Below are 13595 nucleotides of genomic sequence, written 5' to 3' on the forward strand. Positions count from 1 at the left end.
AATGTTATAAATGATACCTTGCTGCTTTTGGTCCAGCATCTTAACATGTAGTTGTAATTGGTGCAACATGGTTATAACTCAGTGAAAAGCATGTTTTCAGAGTAGCTTCTTCAGGAATTCATTGTGACACTGTTACCTCTGAGGTACACAAACAGAGGCTGTAGGAATTGTGTGCTGTGGCTAGTTGTGTGGTTGCTTCGTGAGATTATTCAATGCAAATATACCCTGTTTGGTTACAGTGCAATGTAGGTTTGGCTGTAGCTATTTGTCCTCAGTTCATATATATTTTAAACAGTGTAGTGGTTGAAATCCAGAAATCCTCAAACAGAACATGAAATGGGTGGAAGTGTTAGTTTGACAAGCTAGAAGATTGTTTATTTATCCACTGAACCATCTTTCCAAGGGCTGCTGTGGTCCAAACTTCCCTGTCCCTCCACCCTGAGTTGAGTGCCCACCTCTAGGGGGAGAGGCACGGAAACAGAATTCTATTTGAGCCTTGGTGTCTTTAATGAAACTGCCAACATGATGCCTGTTTTATTTCTAGTCTTTAGTTGTAGACACCTGTCTGCTATTAATTGAACTGTATGAATCCATTTCACTTGGAAGATCATTAATTTGAGAACTTTCAGTCACTGTCAACCTATCACAGAATCCTAGAATATCAGGGTTGGAAGGGACCTCGGAAGGGACCTCAGAAAGTCATCCAACCCCCTGCTCACACCTGGACCAATCCCCAACTAAATCATCCCAGCCAGGGCTTTGTCAAGCCTAACCTTAAAAATCTCTAAAGAAGGAGATTCCACCACTTCCCTAGGTAACCCATTCCAGTGCGTCACCACCCTCCTAGTGAAAAAGTTTTTTCCTAATATCCAACCTAAACCTCCCCCACTGCAACTTGAGAACATTACTCCTCGTTCTGTCATCTGGTACTACTGATAACAGTCTAGATCCATCCTCTTTGGAACATCCTTTCAGATAGTTGAAAGCAGCTATCAAATCCCCCCTCTTTTTTTCTCTTCTGCAGACTAAATAATCCCAGTTCCCTCAGCCTCTCCTCATAAATCATGTGCTCCAGTCCCCTAATAATTTGTGTTGCCCTCCGCTGGACTTTTTCCAAATATTCCACATCCTTCTTGTAGTGTGGGGCCCAAAAGTGGACACAGTATTCCAGATTAGGCCTTACCAATTCCGAATAGAGGGAGATGATCACGTGCCTCGATCTGCTGGCAGTGCTCCTACTTATACAGCCCAAAATGTCGTTAGCCTTCTTGGCAACAAGGGCACACTGTTGACTGATATCCAGCTTCTCGTCCACTGTAACCCCTAGGTCCTTTTCTGCAGAACTGCTGCCTAGCCACTCGGTCCCTAGTCTGTAGCAGTGCATGGGATTCTTCCGTCCTAAGTGCAGGACTCTGCACTTGTCCTTGTTGAACCTCATCATATTTCTTTTGGCCCAATCCTCTAATTTGTCTAGGTCCCTCTGTAGCCTATCCCTACCCTTCAGCGTATCTACCACTCCTCCCAGTTTCATGTAATCTGCAAACTTGCTCAGAGTGCAGTCCCACCATCCTCCAAATCATTAATGAAGATATTGAACAAAACTGGCCCCAGGACTGACCCCTTGGGGCACTCTGCTTGATACCAGCTGCCAGCTAGACATGGAGCCATTGATCACTGCCCACTGAGCCTCATGATCTATCCAGCTTTCTATCCACCTTATAGTCCATTCATTCAGCCCATACTTCTTCAATTTGCTGGCAAGAATACTGTGGGAGACCTATCAAAAGCTTTGCTAAAGTCAAGGAATAACACGTCCATTGCTTTCCCCTCATCCACAGACCCAGTTATCTCATCATAGAAGGCAATTAGGTTAGTCGGGCATGACTTGTCCTTGGTGAATCCATGCTGACTGCTCCCAGTCACTTTCGTCTCCTCAAATACTTCAAAATGGATTCCTTGAGGACCTGCTCCGTAATTTTTCCAGGCACTGAGGTGATGCTGACTGGCCTGTAGTTTCCAGGATCCTCCTCCTTCCCTTTTTTAAAGATGGGCACTATATTAGCCTTTTTTCAGTCATCTGGGACTTCCCCCGATCGCCATGAGTTTTCATAGATAATGGCCAATGGCTCTGCAATCACATCTGCCAACTCCTTTAGCACCCTCGGATGCAATGCTCCTCCAGCTTTTCTAAATAGTCCTGAACCACTTCTTTCTCCACAGAGGACTGGTCACCTCTTCCCCATACTGTGCTGCCCAGTGCAGTAGTCTGGGAGCTGACCTTGTTTGTGAGGACAGAGGCAAAAAAAGCACTGAGTACATTAGCTTTTTCCACATCCACAACCTATCCTTGACTTGAGCCATTCTCTAACACAGAGATTCTCAAACTGTGGTCCGCGAACTCCATTCAGGTGGTCAGCAGATAGTTCCCTCTAAGGTGCATACCTGGGCGGCCTCACGTGAGAATGAAGGGCTACTCCACCTAATTAGTGGAGCCATGCAGGCATGGCTCCACTAATTAGGTGCCTGGACCCTGGAGAAGACGCACATGTGAGGGGGGAATAAGGGGTAGGTGGGAGGGGACAGTGGGGTGAGAAGAGGGGATGAGGGGAATTTGAGATGTGCAGGGCTGCAGCAGCCAGAGAAAGAGATGACTTTCCCCAGCTCCAGGGCTGCCAGGGAGAGACCCCCCCACACTCCTTCCCAGCCTCAGCTCAGGAGCTGCTGCGGTCTGGGAGAGAGGGAGAGACCCCCAATCCTTCCCAACCCCAGCTCAGGGGCTGATACAGTGGAGGGGGGATGTCACATCCATTGCATTAAAAAGGTAAGACTACTGATATTAAGAGTTGTGTGCTTTTATTTGTAGAACAAAAAAATATTAATTACGGTTTTTTATATATCAGAGGGGTAGCCGTGTTAGTCTGGATCTGTAAAAGCAGCAAATAATCCTGTGGCACCTTATAGACTAACAGACGTTTTGGAGCATGAGCTTTCGTGGGTATCCGACGAAGTGGGTATTCACCCATGAAAGCTCATGCTCCAAAACGTCTGTTAGTCTATAAGGTGCCACAGGATTCTTTGCTGTTTTTTATATAGCGCTTTATCCAAAGCGCTTTACAATAGTTATCTAACAGTACAAACAATATTTGGAAAGATCATTAAGTGTCTGCTGAGACCCTCAGCAATTTTCAAGTGGTCTGTGGAGAAAAAAAAAGTTTGAGAACCACTGAACTAACAGGTTTGAAGAATCTTGTTGCCTTTTATGAAGACCTGGAGCCATCCAGTCCCTAATAACTTTAAATAAATCTTTAAAACCTTTTCCTTCTAAAAATATAAAGAAGCAGCTTTAGTTTACATGACCAGGAAACTCCTTTAGCTGAATAGGTCCTTCCAGGGCCACTGAAGAGAGGGTTCAAATCAACTGTATCCATTGGTGGCACCTATCTGGTGCATACATGGTAAAACTAGTTGTGGGTAGATGAATTCCCTGGGGCTGATTCTCCTCCCACATAGTGTACTCCCATTGACTTCAACAGAGCTATTTTTGATTTACACCCCTGAAAGTAAGAGGAGAATCCTGCCTGCTATGTCTTGAAATGCAGTAGCTCATTTATGCTGATCTAGCAGCAGTTCTGCACATCCCCACTTCAAACTAGAGTCTTTTATGTACAAGATGGGAATGTTGCTAGGTAGCAAGAGATATTGTTCTTTTCTGACCTTCATCTTTTCTCACTCAATTGTATTGCACAAGATAAAATCCTTCAGCAGCACACAGAGGCCCAGATATGCTTCTGGGCAATCCCCTTGCATGGCTATATTAGTAGCAGCGTAGTGATGCTGCTTTTGACAGTTTTGCCCTCTAGGTTTTTTGTCTGCAGACTATATTTATACACCCTTGCCTGGGAGCCATGAGAAGCATTTGCAAAATAGAATTCTTCTTGACTTCCTCATAAAGCACAATAATTAGCAAAGGACTGAAGTAAATAATCTGCAGTACTGTCTGCATCTCATGTGGACCATCATAGGAAGAGTAATGTAGGCAATGGCTTGAATCTCTAAATATTTATCTAATTTAACACTGTATTGCAGTACATTTCTAATGTGCAACTTTGCATTATGTCATTAGGGCTGTATTGTACAGAGTCATCATGGGACACTGCATGCCCTGCCATATGACATAATGTAAAATTACATGATGAATGCTAAAGACAGTATTGCCATACCTAAAGGTTCAATGGCAAATGCCTTTTTAAAAGCTGACCTTCTATCTGTTCTGTATGTCAGCATTTTGAATGAGCTGTGGTGGAGGGAAAGTCTGAATGATATAAAAAACAGACATAGGCAACATAGTGTATATGCAGAGCGTATATGCAGCCTTAGGTGAAATAGAGTGGGACAGTTCCTGAAATCTTTAAGTTCTTAGGTCTGTAGTGTAGACTTGGCCTATATTGGTATAACTACATTGCTTAGGGGTGTGGACGTAGTTACACTGACCTAACCCCCTGTGTAGACAGCATTATGACAGCGGGAGAGCTTCTCCTGCCAACACATCTATTGCCTCTCGGGGAGGTGGATTAACTACGCCAACAGGAGAAGCTGTCCCCTTGGGGTAGGAGAGCCTTCACTAAAGCGGTCCTACATTTGTTCCAATGTACTTAGAGACGGGTTGCAGCCATGAGCAGGGACAGACTGGCCAGCTGGGTCAGAAGTTTAGGTACTGTACTAGAATCATACCACATATAGCTCTCACCTACTATCTTCTCACCATCAGGGCAAAACCTGCTCTGCCTGGTCATCTTCTCCCAATGCAACAGACATCCTACCCTGCTCTGCACTCTCATGCATCCGCTCTAGTGCAGGCAGATTCTGATGTGCACCTTCATTCACCCTTCGAAACTTCAGTCTGGGAAGAGCCTCCTCCAGGAATGAGTCACCATCTTCTACCCCTGGTGCAATCATTCAGCATCAATAAACTATTCACCAATGCTTCCAAAATCCCAGCATGCCTACATCCCCTAGATTTCTCAAATAGCCACATTATAATGTCATCCCATCCAAAGAATCCTGGACTCTGGGGAAATCCTTACTGAATGCAGAAAAGTCTTGAGAAGGTAAGGAAGTAGTGTGGCTGCTTTTGGGTATGAAGAGTGAAATATGCTGAGATGACTGGATAAACTCAGTCTTGGACCAGCGAGGGAAGAAAGGAGGAGGGGCAGCTGAGGAGAGAAGCTTAATTTAATAATAAAGGGATCTATTCTGAATCTTAGAGTTGAGGGCTGAAGTTCAATCCATCTTATTCACCAGTGGCAAAATGACTGTAAACTCTGTAGTATGAACTGTAATAAGTTTGCAATTGCATGGTAAATCCTCAGGCCAACTCCTGAGATATTTATTCACTATTTAATCAGTATCTACTCACGAAAATCCCAAAGAAGGTCAATTTTGAATTCAGAGGGAGTTTTCTGAGTAAGGACTTCTGAATTTAGCCATCAGTAACTCTACTGTAATAGATGTATGACCAATGGATAACTTGGTATCAAGTTCCAAAACAATTCTCCTGCCTTGTATATTTGTAAGTTGCAGGACTTCTTGATCTCCAGATGTTTCCTTTAGACTGAATAGCAATAGGACAAATGCAGTTATGTGGTACAGCACTTACATTTCAGATACATGGCCCACAATTACTGTACCCTAGGTTATTTATTCCCTGTGAACTACAGGCATGCCCACTCTCTCCAATACCATGCTAATCTCTGCTTTTTACTAATGACCAGAAGTGGTTCATCAGTGCAAATCTGCTGTGATTTCCTTCCCTCTGTGTTTTTTTTCCCATTACCCCTTGCGGGTGAGTGGGTGATACAGTAATGCAATCCACTCTGCATTAGAATTCTGACTGGAAAACTTAAGAGAAAAGGTTAATACAAAACCAACAGTGTGGATAGTAAAGAAGATTAGAGGTGACATGTTGGCCATGAGCTCTGCTTTGGGCTTTGGAAAAAAATAGAACAAGGTTAGTTCTAACCTTGAAATTAACCTTTTTCTATTTTTTTTTCCTGAAGCCTGAAGAAGGCCTAACGGCTGAGATGTCACCTCATATTTTTTGGTGTGTATTTCAAACTTATACTTTGATCCCATTTTTATTTTTTAAGTCCTTAGAGTTATCAAATCAAGAGTGGCCACTGTGCTGAGTAGTCTTTCACTGGGCCAGATGAGAGATTAAAGCACTTGCTTTGGTTTTTAAAGTATTAGTTCTATGTCTCATATCAATTGAACACAGTGGAATGGTCTAGTTTTTACCAAGATTATCTTTTTCAGGGCCCCTTGTGTGTGTGTCCCTATTTATTCCTTTTAATTTAAAGTACTCTGATTCCAATTGTTCAGCTTTTGGCATGGCATCCTCATATAGTCAGCTGCAGCAATGAATATTTGGAACTTTTGCAATCTTCCTAAATATTAATAGTCTATTGAACTTTGATGCCATTGACACTTGTAATCAAGTAGACCACTTGAGAATTTGCACATCCGAGCATTTAGCTGATGATCTAATTTTCTGGATGAATTTTGTGCTGTGATTTCAAAGATGTTTCTTTTCTTCCAGTAATTATTTCTTACTAAATAAATGCCCTTGGGATTTTAAGGGCATTAGGATCATCATTTTAGCTGAACATATTTTGAATTTTTTAGGGATCTCATACTATATAATACTTTCCATATGGAAGTTATGGGTCTGATTCTGAATGCACTTAAGCCAGTGGGTTTAAACTCTAGCTTGAAATGTCTGGATCAGATAGATGCTGTTAAAGTCTCAGTTGGATAAATCATTGTGGCTCCATGGAAGTCTGGGACAATAATGATTTACAGCGGCTGGAGATCTGGCCCTATGCGTATGTCTGTCACAATGATAGAGAATGACATGAGCTGGGCCAGATCCTCAGTGTACATAAACTGGCATCACACCACTGAAATTGTAGAAGCACATGTTTTCTGGGGCTTGGCTTCTTACCCCTGCATCATTTACACCAGTTCAAAATGTGTGTGAAAAGCAATGGCGGAGCAATAGCAATCCATGCTGAATATGTGCTGGCGCAAATTACTGCACATGGTGAAGGACAATGCTGAATCGGGCACTTTATTTCTGATATACATGGAGCATGGTAGGGGAGGATATGGCTTATACACCTCTACCAGTGATTCACACGAACCCTTCTGATAGTGTGTCTCTGGTTTATTCACCTAACTTTATGTTTACTTGGAGAATTAGGGCAAGTCTGGTCAATATTTCTGAATGAAGACATGCTAATATCAAGACTAGGCTACACTGTGTCTTGTTACCACAAATCAACACTGGGACAACTAGTGGGACAACATGGGCGAGATAAGATCTTTTATTGGACCAACTTCTGTTGATGAGATAGACCAACTTTTGCGCTACATGGAGCTCTTCAGCTCTGGCAAAGGTACTCCAAGTTTCACGGGAAAATGCAAGGTGGAACAGATTGTTTAGCATAAGTAGTTAGCACACATTCTAAGGGACTATTCAAGGTTGAGTGGCTCATTACTACCTCTGCAGTCATATGACAAAAAAGGTGGGGAGGAGGCAAGTGGTTTACAGGTTGTTGTAATAAGCTATAAATCCAGTAATTCTGTTCAGTCCATGACTTTTAGTGTCTAGCAGAGTTATGAATTTAAGCTCCCAGTCTCATGTTTTGAAAGTGTTGTGCAGGTTTCCTTTGAAGATGAGGACTTAGAGTGATCACTTTGTGAAAAGTGTTCACCCACAGATGATAGGGTGTTTTTTTTTTCTTTTGTCATTGCTGTGTGAGTTCATTTGAGAAAGTAGTGATTGTCTGGTTTCACCCACATAGTTGTTGTTGGAGCATTTAGTGCACTGGATGAGGTACACCACATGTTGTGATACGCATGTGTAGGATCCATGGATCTTGAAAGGTGTGTTGTGGTGGAGTGTTGATCACTGTAGCAGTGGAGATATGTCTGCAGATTTAACATCTGTTGTACTAGCAGAGTCTGGTGCTGCTTTTGAGTAGGTATGTCCTGGTCTGTGGGGAGTTTGCTTCTGATGATGAGGTTGGGGAGTTGTTTGAAGGCCAGAAGAGGGGTTTCAGGAAAGATTTCTCTCAGGATGGGGTCTCCATTGAGTACAGATTGTAGTCTTTCCTGAATCGAAACAAAAAAAGTAAAAATCACCGAAACAAAAAAAGTAAAAAAAAATTGTATTTGGGTCCAAGGTAATGTCTGGAATATCATTTGACCAAACTGCCTTAACTCTGGCATTTCCTTACTTTTCAGGGCTTCACTTTGCTACCTTAATAATGATTAGGGCTCTGTGTCTATCATAGAGGTCGTGGAAGTCATGGATTCTGCGGCTTTCCACAACCTCCATGACTTCTGCAGCAGCCAGTATGGCTGACCTCAGGGCCACCCAAGCAGCTGGCTTGGGGACCAGCTGCTCAGGTGGCCCCATGGACAGCCACACTGGTTGCTGCTCAGGTGGGCCTGCATGGCTGGCCATAGGGACCACCCGAGCAGCGGTTCCTGGGGTGGCCGCATCAGTTCCAAGGCCCCTGGCAGCTGGTACCGCTAGTCCCACTCCACGCCCCCCATAGTCCCCCTGGGGCATGCACCCAGCAGCAGCGCCCTCCCACCCACCCCTCGCCAAGATTTAGTCAAGGGTATTCATAGTAAAAGTCATGGACAGGTCACGGGCCATTAATTTTTGTTTATTTCCTGTGACCAGTCCATGACTTGTACTAAAAATACCCCTAACTAAATCATGGCCTTAATGATGATGTGTTAACATCAGGTTTTTAATGGGTATAGAAGAGAGATGTAGAGGGGCCTAGCAGATGGGACAGTGGACTGTGAGTCAGAAGACATGGGTTCTGTTCCCACTTCTCAGCTGTATGACCTGTGGCAAGAGGTTTTACCTTTCTGTGCCTCCACTTCCCCCGCCACATTTTATCTGACTTGTTTGTTGGATTGTAAGATCTCTGAGGCAAGGACTGTTAACTGCTGTCTTTGTACACTGCCTAGTGCATCAGGGCTCAAATTTTGCTTGGGGACTTTTAGGTGCTACCAGTATACAAAATATTGATGTAATTTAAACTGAGATACAGAATTGTAATGTGTGAAACACAGGAAAAAACCAACTGTGTGACTTGAGTAGAAACAGAATATAAAAGGGAGCTGCCAAAAATAAAATAAACAAGTAAATCTAACATAGGTTGACTAGGGGAGGTGGAAGATAAAATGAAATTGATTGAGGACTACAGATGTATATGTGAGCTCAGTGGGAAAACTAACTCCACAACACTGTATGGTAGAGGCTGAAACCAAATTGCTAGAATTAATAGATGTCTTGATGGGAAGGTTATTGAAACTGCTGCTCTGGAATATGTTTGATTAAAGATGGTTGAGTTTGCTGCTAAGGAAGGATAATGAAGCTGAAGACTGGGAGCTGGAACAAAGTCAGCTTAAAAAGAAATGTAAAATGAGTCACGTGGTTGAAAAGGAGTTGGCTTTTGAAAGTACATCATTTGAGGCTAATAAGGACGTGCATTTATGGACTCCCTAGCAACACTTGACCCATAGGTTTCCAATTTTTGTTGCACTCTACTGGGTTTAACAACTTAAAATGTTAGGTCCATGGGAATCTGGCCTAAGAATGTATGGACCCTATTCCTGAGTCTGCTCCAGTGGTGCAAAGCAACTGGAAACTTAGGTCTGGCACCCTCAGGATTCTACCCACATAGGGGGAATATATGGCTGGTATAGAGCTGTTGTAGCTCCATGCCACCTAATCTCCTGCACCCGTTGGCATATTGGTTTGCTGGAGTGCCACTGGACCCTGGCTATCACTGAGTGCTGGAACAGCTCTTTGGGGCTGTAATGGGATGCCTGCCCACACACGGTGAAAGAGGTGAATTAACTCACCTGATTGCACCTCGGAGAGTTGGCCAGGCCTAATTCAAGATGAAACCCAGCTAAGAGAGACTGGGGGTTTGGAGCAGAGGGGCTGTAGGGAGAAACTCTGCTGTTATTCTCCTGATAGTAAGGGATGAATGGAGCTGTAGGGAACAGGAAGGCTCTTGCTGGGTGAGGAGAACCCCCAGGAAAGTTTTAATAGGAAGAAGCCCATGGAAGTGGTAGCAAGGAGACAAGCAGAGTGAACCTTAATTGCCTGTCCTAGGACTAGAACTCAGTGTAGATAGCAGCCCTGGGACCCCCCTACCAGCCCCTGGTAGGGTGGCATGAAGCCCCAGCAGGGTTACATCGATTTAACGTTGCTAAATTCAACCTAAACTCATAGTGTAAATCAGGGCTTAGTCTGAATGCATGGGGAGCAGGAGATAGAGGAGACAATGTCCAAATCTTGCAGCTTCTTCCTCCCAGGGCTGAAAGTAACTGAGGACACTTACCGGTATACGGGGGGCGGGGTTGGCTCTGGCCCCTGGAAGGGGCAGGGCCTCAGGTGGAAGGGGCGGGGCTGGGGTCAGCATCTCCCAGCCAGCCCTTGGCCCACGCCGCCTGGGGCTCCTGTGTTGATTTAAAGGGCCCGGAGCTCCAGACGTTGCTGCTGCGGTAGTGACAGTGGTGTCTGGCGCCCTGGGCACTTTAAAAATTGCTGGCCCCAGGGCAGATACTCCCTTTGCCACGCCAACGAGGGGACACAGCAACATTAAAGCTCTGCTGCGGCAAAGGACCATCCTTAAAGTGCTGCCATGGCAGCACTTTAATGTCTCTGCTCCTTTTGCCTCCCCTGGCGGTGGCTCTGCTGGTACGGACCCTACCGGCAGGGCTGCCGACAGGGGGAAGGGGCAGCAATGTTAAAGCACTGCTGTGGCAGCGCTTTAAGCATAGTCCTTTGCTATGGCAGCGCTTTGAGGATCCTTAAATCACTGCCACAGCAAAGGACCATCCTTAAAGCACTGCCGTGGCAGCGCTTTAACGTTGCTGCCCCTTCCCCCTTTGTTGGTGGCCCTGCCGGTATGGACCCTACTTGCAGGGCCCCTGACAGGGAAGGCAAAAGGGGCAGGGATATTAAAATGCTGCCACTGAAGCGCTTTAATGTGGGCTGGGTGTGGGCAGGTGTGGGTTCTTACCGGTACAGAGTACCGGCCCGTACCGGCTCACTTTCACCCCTGCTTCCTCCACAGTTTATGCAAAATCTGACCCTTCCGTTCTTTCCCAACAGTGCAAACGCTGGTCCATGCTATACTCATCTGCCATGTCAATTACCACCATCACCAGTAGGGTCCCATATAAAAGCATGGCCAGTAGGATTATAATCCATGCCCATTGCTCAGAGCACACCCTTTTTGTGCCTCTCTATTGCTCACTGTTTCCCCTGCATCCAGTTTAAAACTATTGGGTCAAATTCTCCATTCAGGCCAAGCTACACATAGTGCAGAAATGGTCCTGCAAAGCCCCTGGCATAAACTGGAGCAGCTCTAATTTATACTCAGCTGTCTACAGCCCTGTGGGGCCATTGCAGCAGCCCACAGTTGAAGGAGCACAAGGAAACTCAGGTCATGTGTGTCCTCAGGGAGTGGAGAGGGAGTGGAGAATGGCATAGAACTGGCTATGCCTGTTCATCACCATCCAGGGAAGCTTCTATGTTGGGTATTCACCAGTGGGCAGCTTTGCCTTTACAAACACTTTGTACCACCAGGGTGGCATAAATGAGCTTTAAACCAATGAGAATCAGGTCTCTTAGAACCCTACGTAGCTCTGCTCTGGCCTGTAATTTATCATTTACGTGAACAATCCCCTACCCTCTTCATTCTGCCAAAGCTGCCAGCATTGACACCCCTGCATTCCCTTCTTCCATGCCTGTCCTTAAGCCAAATCCCGCCCACGGGAGTAAGAGTAGGAGACGAATTGGGGGAGCAGAGGCAGGCTGGCACCCGCAGCTTTAGTGGAGTGGAAGGGTTGGCCTTTTTAGCACACTCATACAGCCAAGAGTATCGTCTTTGTGAGTGCGCTGCTGCCTCTGTACTTCAGGAACCCAGAGTGAGACCAGGGATATGGAGCTTAAACCACAACTCCCTTTATTAGATACAGAGCATGACCCAGATCCACAACAATATTTACGCTGTCCCTCTGAACCTGCAGGCCCTGAGTGTGCCTGCATCACGTGAGACACCCCTTAACACTGGGAGGCCCTCTGAACCTGCAGGCCCTGAGTGTGCCTGCATCACGTGAGACACCCCTTAACACTGGGAGGCCCTCTGAACCTGCAGGCCCTGAGTGTGCCTGCGTCACGTGAGACACCCCTTAACACTGGGAGGCCCTCTGAACCTGCAGGCCCTGAGTGTGCCTGCGTCATGTGAGACAACCCTTAACACTGGGAGGCCCTCTGGTGATTTGTGCATGACTAATTTTACAGAGACAGTACCACAGCATACTACAGGAAAAGGCCAGAGAGCTGGGATGGGTGGGCCCTTGAATGCAAGGACAAAGCAATTAAACTCCAAGGTGGTGGAGAATGGGTTTGCTACTGATAGCATGATGCACCGCCCTGCCTCCCTTAGGGCATCCCCATCCCTCCTACATTGCTCTGTCCTGGCTTTCCACAGATTTCCTGATTCCTCACTACAGAGGCACTGGTGACAAAGCATCAGCTCATAAACATTAACAAATGCCAGAGCTCAGAATCATCTTTATACTTAGTGGGCAGAATGCACACGAATTGCACACATCACCAGCTCATGCTCTTGTGGCACTAAAGCCACCTGCCAGTTGGAGGGCTTTGAAAGCAGGAGGGGTAATTTACCATAAATAAACCCTTCTCTGCAGCTACAGGATCATTTGGCTTGCTAAGCATTAGCATCTATTAGCAGTTACTTGCTCCAGCTGCTCCACCATTTCCTGCCTTTCAATGTAATAGCCTCTATTTAACATGTTTCAGGAAGGTGTGATCATCTCCTCTCCAGCATCTGATGCCGTCCCCCCCATTTCATGCTCCAGTTTGTTTTCTAAATCTGGCTCTGACACAAGGAGCCACTTCCTTCTTGTGATGATGGATCCCTGATGATGATTATATTTTAAAAAGCAATTCAAGGTAACTAATCAGAGTAATGATGCCAGCATCTGTGACTTCTAATGAAGTTAGAAACTGTCAAACTCATTGTCTTAAATAATAAAAAACCCTTCATTGTAGCTCATTATCATAATCAGTGCATAATGGACCCAATAGTCTTTACCACTTTGATAGAGATTAATATGAATTCATTTTTCTACATTGTCAAGGTGGTGGTACTTGTAATTTGTACAATGACTGCAGTTGCATCTCTGAAGCCCTTGCCCCGATTTGCTACTTTGAAGAGCTGCAGAGTACAGCATATTCTGGTAATGCAGAAGGTATCTCTGTACATTCCAAAAGCACCAAGGAGTATCATGAAAGGGTCATGGAAAAGCTCCATGTACCTTCAGCATGCTTACTTCACGTGCTGTGTTCTGTAGTGATCTAAATCTGGCCGAGACACACATGAAAAGGCTAGCAAGTAAAGAGTTAATTATTTAGCATAATTACTGCTTCCCCTGGTGTGTGCGGGAGGTGGGTAGGGTTCAAAGCAAGT

At 45.2% G+C, this 13595-nt stretch overlaps 1 long non-coding RNA gene across 1 annotated transcript in view; it reads left to right on the forward strand.

The window, feature by feature from the left end:
• LOC120368911 overlaps positions 1-13329 on the forward strand; it is a 39874-nt gene extending 26545 nt beyond the window's left edge. Inside the window, exons 4-5 of the long non-coding RNA XR_005582839.1 lie at positions 12926-13078; positions 13267-13329. This is a non-coding gene — a long non-coding RNA (uncharacterized LOC120368911). The remainder of the gene's footprint in view (positions 1-12925; positions 13079-13266) is intronic.
• The last annotated feature ends 266 nt before the right edge of the window (positions 13330-13595 follow it).

The sequence above is a fragment of the Mauremys reevesii genome, linkage group 7 (assembly GCF_016161935.1).
Source record: "Mauremys reevesii isolate NIE-2019 linkage group 7, ASM1616193v1, whole genome shotgun sequence".
In the NCBI taxonomy this organism is placed as follows: Eukaryota; Metazoa; Chordata; order Testudines; family Geoemydidae; genus Mauremys; species Mauremys reevesii.